Source organism: Canis lupus, chromosome 5 (assembly GCF_011100685.1).
Source record: "Canis lupus familiaris isolate Mischka breed German Shepherd chromosome 5, alternate assembly UU_Cfam_GSD_1.0, whole genome shotgun sequence".
Lineage (NCBI taxonomy): Eukaryota > Metazoa > Chordata > Mammalia > Carnivora > Canidae > Canis > Canis lupus.
Genome location: NC_049226.1, coordinates 42,384,630 through 42,391,009, shown reverse-complemented (window position 1 = coordinate 42,391,009; position 6,380 = coordinate 42,384,630).

Below are 6,380 nucleotides of genomic sequence, written 5' to 3'. Positions count from 1 at the left end.
CCACAAGGAAGAGTGAAGTAGAGAAAGTCTCGATGTGATCACGAGCAGGGTAACGGCTTACGGTTTCACCATCGGCTTTGATTACATGGCATGGAACCGGTCTTCGGTGGGACGTGCCGGCAGGTGGCCCGGAGGGGGCCGTCCCGTGACGTGGGGAAGCGCGCAGCGCGGCGGGGAGGCTCGCTCGGAAACTGGAGGTGGGGTGCGGCGGAGTGCGCATGTGCCTGGCACCCTCGCCTCCCGGGGCGAGAAGGCCGGCGTCCGAGGTCTTCACTACCATGAGTCAGTTATTAAGTAATATGTATGTTTAAAACCTGGGCGCCTGTCTACTTAGAGGTTAATTCTAAAGGCTTCCGTGCACGATGTGCCGTGGACCCTTAGAGGGAAGAGCTGGAGAGATGTGGATCACACCCCGGGCCGGAGGGAGTGCGGTTGGGCCTGCGAGGCGGTGCTGCCACCTTGCGGCCGGTCGGGTCAGAGGCCGCTGGTCTCCGCGCCTCGCCCGCGTGGCTGTGGCAGGGGGTGTCGCGAGGGGGCAGGTGCGGGGGTTGGGCGGGGAAGCCTCGGCCTTTATCAAGTAGAAATTCATAACGAATTTCCGCGTTATGCTGAGGAGAGGAAAGAACGAAATTGCAATTCATTTCGTCTTCTTTAGTGGTGTGACAAAAGGTTGAGTATGGGAGTTGCGAGGTCAGGCAGTGCCTTTCTGTGTTTACTGAGTCTCCAGTTCCTCGTGATAGTGGACATCACAGACTTAATGTATTGGCTCGTAAGTCACAAGATAACTTCTGAAGCAAACAATAGAAAACCCATAAGGATAAACAGATTTGGAGGTTTTTTTTTAATTTTTATTTTAGACTTCAGATGCTTGAATTTTACTGAGTTTGCAAAATTCTTTGAAAGCCTTAGTGGGAAGGTGCAAGGAATATTTGCAGCCTCCTTATGTGACTGTGCCTCTTCCAATTTTAAAAGAAAACGTCATTTCAACATTTGTCAGAATGAACAGGGTTCACCCAGAAAATGGCCACAGCAGCAATGCTAAATACAAACTGCCTGATTTCCACAGTAATGTTATTTACATGACTTTACAAAAATTTCAATTACTATGGCTATTATTTAACAAGAAGATGAGTATATATATTTAAAAATCTGCATATCGTTTCAATCAAGAAGGCAGGAAGATGTTTCTGGTTTGGGTTTTTTCGTTTCTCTCTTTTTTTTTTTTTTTTGGTAATTTTCCCCCCATTTTTCTCTTAGTGGCAGCTGTTCTTAAAACTAACATTGGTTAAACAGGTGTTATGGCAAGAAAAAAAATTGTTCCTGTTTTGTAACTGATTTATGGAATTAACTTCTTCAGTTTGTTAGTGGAGGACAGGACCTTATTACCAGGAAGAAAGGCTAATGAAGGTCCCCCAAGTGGAGGACAGTTTATTCAACCACTGCTATTTTCAATAAAACTCATTGTGCATTCGGCTACATTTGGACTCCATCTATGTCATTAAATACTCTTCCCAGCACCCTTGGCTTCAGTGTTCTTTTGGAAGTGCTTTCTCAAACCTATAAATCTGTTTAAAAGTAACTACTACATGCCAGTTCATTGCCTCAGTGAATTGTGCCAACAGTGAATTAATCTGGGTTCTCACAGTGTAAACGTTCAAGGACATTCAATGACAGAGACCTCTAAGAAGTCAGAAAATGTAGCCCATATCATCAGTGAGGAAGCAAAATTGGCAATAATGCCGAACAATGCTCAACCATGCTAATTCAAAGCTTGTGTCCTGTAGTAAGAATTTTATGAAGAGTTACCAAAAGCATTGTAGGTACCACTGCCTAGCATTCAGTCTAGAACATGTGTTTTTTTTTTTTTTTTAAACCAGTGAAATAGGGAGCCCCGGTGGCGCAGCGGTTTAGCGCCGCCTGCAGCCCAGGGCGTGATCTGGAGACCCTGGATCGAGTCCCACGTCAGGCTCTCTGCATGGAGCCTGCTTCTCCCTCTGCCTGTGTCTCTGCCTCTCTCTCTCTCTCTCTGCATCTCTATGAATAAATAAATAAAATCTTAAAAAAAAAACACTTTAAAAAAATAAACCAGTGAAATAGGCCCAATCAGAATTAAAGATTTCTTGATGCTTGTCTGCCTTCCTACTACTAACCAAAAGGCTTGTTTGCTTAGGTGTTGACAGCTTATCATCCAGACTGATGAAGTGCTTCAGGGACACTAGTTGCCAAGACCATGGCACCAACCCAAGTCTCACTGGGAAATCCCTCAGAGAGGCTTTTAGGTGTATCTTTACCAATGGGTGGTCTTACATAACTGAGGAATACAAATGGGCTCTGAGTCAAATCACTATGTCCCTACATCAGTTTTCAGTTTCAGAAGGAAGAGGTATGTTTCATTTGTGAAAAATTGCATCTAATATATTTAATCACATCTCATTATTCTAAGGGTACTACAGTAGGTTCCTGATTACAGAAATAATTAATAATCTAAGCTTTCTTTTCTTCCAGCATCCAAAATAATCTTGTGTTTTCAGAGGTGTTTAAGCTTGGGGGTCTGTCTGGCTGTTGAAAGGCACCAAACAGTGGGTTCAGAAGGTAGAACTCATGCACAACCTCTCAGTTGGTTTGAAGTTTTAGGTTATTAGACAACTCTGTATATAAGGTGTCCAGTTAGTTGCAAACTATTAGTAGTCTAATATCTTCTCTTAAAGAAAAGTCACAAGTGGGGCACCCAACTGGCTCAGTTGGTAGAGCATGTGACTCGACCTCGGGGTCGTGAGCTCGAGCCCCATGTTGGGTATGGAGCTTACTTAAAAAAAGGAAAGAAAAGTCACTAGTGTTAATTTAGCAATTTTAACCGTTGCATGTTCAGAAAGCTTTTAAAAATAATCCCCCTCCCCCCAGTTAGAATTCAACTAATAGGCTTTTTGTGTTTTAATACTAGCTGCATGTTAAATATTAAATTCCAAGTGCTTTCTTTACATCTAATAATAAACTTTACCACATCATTATGGATCCAGGCTTGTTAAATGCCTTTTAAAATTAGCAAAAGTTCTCTGGTCTCAAATTTTGAATTTAGGAAAGGATGCAGATAGGATTTTGTCTTTGTTTACCATCATTAATTCAAGTGCCTAAAAAAGGGTAGTATTGATTTTTCCTATTCACAATAATCTGATTTACCTAGACATTTATTTTCTCTGGGCCTTTTGTAACTGCTCAGACTTCTGTGCGTATGATGTTTTCTTCTACAAATTGCTTACCATTTCAAGTTGCAACCCAGAAACCTAGAACTTAGAAAGCCCACACTACATCTCTGAAAGCAAGCATGGGGGAGAGAATTAGAATACCACTGACCTCAGCTGGCATAACTTGAGGAAGGAACTTAACAAGGTAGGCCCACCAATGAACACCAAGCATCTAAAAACCCAAGACTTGGGCAGCCCTGGTGGTGCAGCGGTTTAGCGCCGCCTGCAGCCCACGGCATGATCTGGAGACCCTGGATCGAGTCCCAGGTCAGGCTCTCTGCATGGAGCCTGCTTCTCCCTCTGCCTGTGTCTCTGCATCTCTATGAATAGATAAATGAAATTTAAAAAAAAAAAAAAAAAGACTTATGTTTCCCCTCTGCCAAATTGTTTGTTAGAAAAGTATTTGTCCCTGATTAGATTACAAGGCATTACTCTGTTATTAAGCATCTTTTACAGTACTGTTGTATAACCTCACTTCGTTTAGGATTTTAATTTACTAAACAGAGGAGGTGCCATCCATACAAAGCAGAAAAATCCCACTGCTTTATTGCCCATTAGTACTCTTGAGCTTGGAAAACATTTACCACTTCAAAAACATAAATGCAGGCATTTCTCTAAATAATAATTTATACTAGTAAATCCCAAATTGGAGATCACTCAGATCAAGTGTACACATTTAATATAGAAAGTCTATATTAAAAGTTAAACATTGTCCCTTTGGGTGGCTTACTTGGTACCAACACAAACAGAAATATATAAAGTACTGAGGGCAATTGCTCTCATTAATCCAGAGTATTTATTAACATTTGATATTACCATGAAAAATGAACTTGAAAAGTCCTCAGAAAACTGGTAGGTCCACTAATGAACACCAACCCAAGGCTACATCCCTGGACTTCAGAAACTGCCTTACTTCCCTAGGCACAAACTCACCATCTTCTGGTGCCATCAAAATGCAATAGGTATTCATAAGTAAACATGTTCACAAGGTAATTTGCTGCTGAGAACTAACTCAAAGGAACAGCTAAGGGTATCTTAACCATTCATGCAAACAGATTCAGCAAGCAGATTATTCAGCAGATTCTGATAAATATACCAAAACAAGACACAAGCATAGCCAAGCAACAAATTTTTCAGAGGCAGCATGTGTGAGTCTTCTATTAGTAATAAATGAGGTTACTCGTCTCCTTGATCCAAGATTTTCAGAAGTAACACCTGTCAAGAGAGAGAAACCACTCACCAGTTTAACAGAAATAATAAGTACATTAAGCAGGTGTTGGGGAAGGGGGAAAAATGTCTCACCAAGGTAGTAACTGCAGGAAGTAGATACCAGAGGTGTCTGGGTGGCTCAGTGGTTGGGTGTCTGCCTTCAGCTCAGGTCATGATCCCGGAACCTCGGAATTGAGTCATTCATCAGGCTCCCTGCAGGGAGCCCGCTTCTGCCTCTGCCTCTCTCTCTCTGTGTCCCTCATAAACAAATAAAATCTTTAAAAAAAAACAAAAAAAAAAAACAAGGGAGTAGATACCACCCTTAGGGCCTGGGGGACAAATGGAAGAGTTATTAACAGAATTTAGAAGGTTGAAGGTGCCAGTAGAACTGGGTCCCCAGGCTGTGCATGTGAGGGAGGCCCGCCTTTTGAGTGTGGAATCTCTCAACAATTAAGAGAAGGCTAATTCTAGGAGCATGGGAAATGCAACCAGGCCTCACTGCTGCTGCATTGAACCATAATGTTAAGGCAGAGAGCTGTTGCTGGGGTTTTACTCTTCAATGGGAAGCAGACAGTGGGGAGGCCTGGCTTCTTTTTTTCCTCCCTAGCCTTCCAGTCTGCCTCTAGTTGGTAAAAAAACAAAATGTGATGTGCAAAGATCAGAAAGATCTTTCTAGCCATAGATCAGAAAGGTAGGTGTGAAGGTGAGAGACAACAGACACAGGAGGGGCAAGGATGTGTGGTTTGCAAACGGGGTTTTAATGAATTCATTTTAGGAAAAAATGAATAGTGTCCAATTCATGAGAAGCCCACAATAGAATTATTCTTAAAATAGTCATGACTGGGGATCCCTGGGTGGCGCAGCGGTTTGGCGCCTGCCTTTGGCCCAGGGCGCGGTCCTGGATATCCGGGATCGAATCCCACGTCGGGCTCCCGGTGCATGGAGCCTGCTTCTCCCTCTGCCTGTGTCTCTGCCTCTCTCTCTCACTGTGTGCCTATCATAAATAAATAAAAGTTTAAAAAAAAAAAAAAGTCATGACTGGCAGCTAATAGAATTCTCAAATACATTTTAGGTAATTTTTTTTTTTTTTTAAGAATTTTTAAAAGATTTTATTTATCTGACACAGAGAGTCTGGTGTGTGCAGAAGTAGGCAAAGCAGCAGGGAGAGGGGCAGAGGGAGAAGCACATTCCCCGCTGAGCAGAAAGCCCACCCAGCAGCTGGATCCCAGGACCCTGAGACCATGACCTGAACTAAAGGCAGATGGCTTAACTGACTGAGCCACCCAAGTGCCCCACATTTCAGGTGATTTTAATTTAGATGTAGGAAAATCAGAAAGTTGTCCAATTTGTTTTTTAAAACTCTGTAATTTACTGTGCTGATAAAAGGAAAATTTCCATGAAATATTTTTTCTTTCCTTAGCATAGGTACATGTAAACGTAAGTGAAAATAGTGCAGCCCACAAGCAGTACTAATTTGAGCTAGAAAATTTGAGAATTTTGATAAAGGGTCAAATCCAGCCCTCTGCCAATTTTTGTATCTGTTTTCTTGGAACTCATTGTCTGTGGCTGCTTTCCTGAAGCATAGCGGAGGTACCAATATAGACCATCTGACCCCCAAAGTCGATTAGGGGCAACTTTTTACATGAGGTGTAAGTTTTCTTTTTGTAAATAATGAAAATGTGACTGACTATACAAGTTGACACATTTTAAAAAGTGAATGTTGCTAGCAAGAGAGAGACATTTTTAAGGACTAAATTCTTATCACACTTTACTAAGACCACACACCATTTCCCGGCTTAATCGGTGAGCCCTCATTAGACAACATTTCAGAGTTCTATACTAGACTCTGAACACAGTAATCAAGATGCAGCCATGTAGCTTAACTGAAAATGCTTCTGGAACAAAATGCAGGAAAATCTGGCGCTGGTC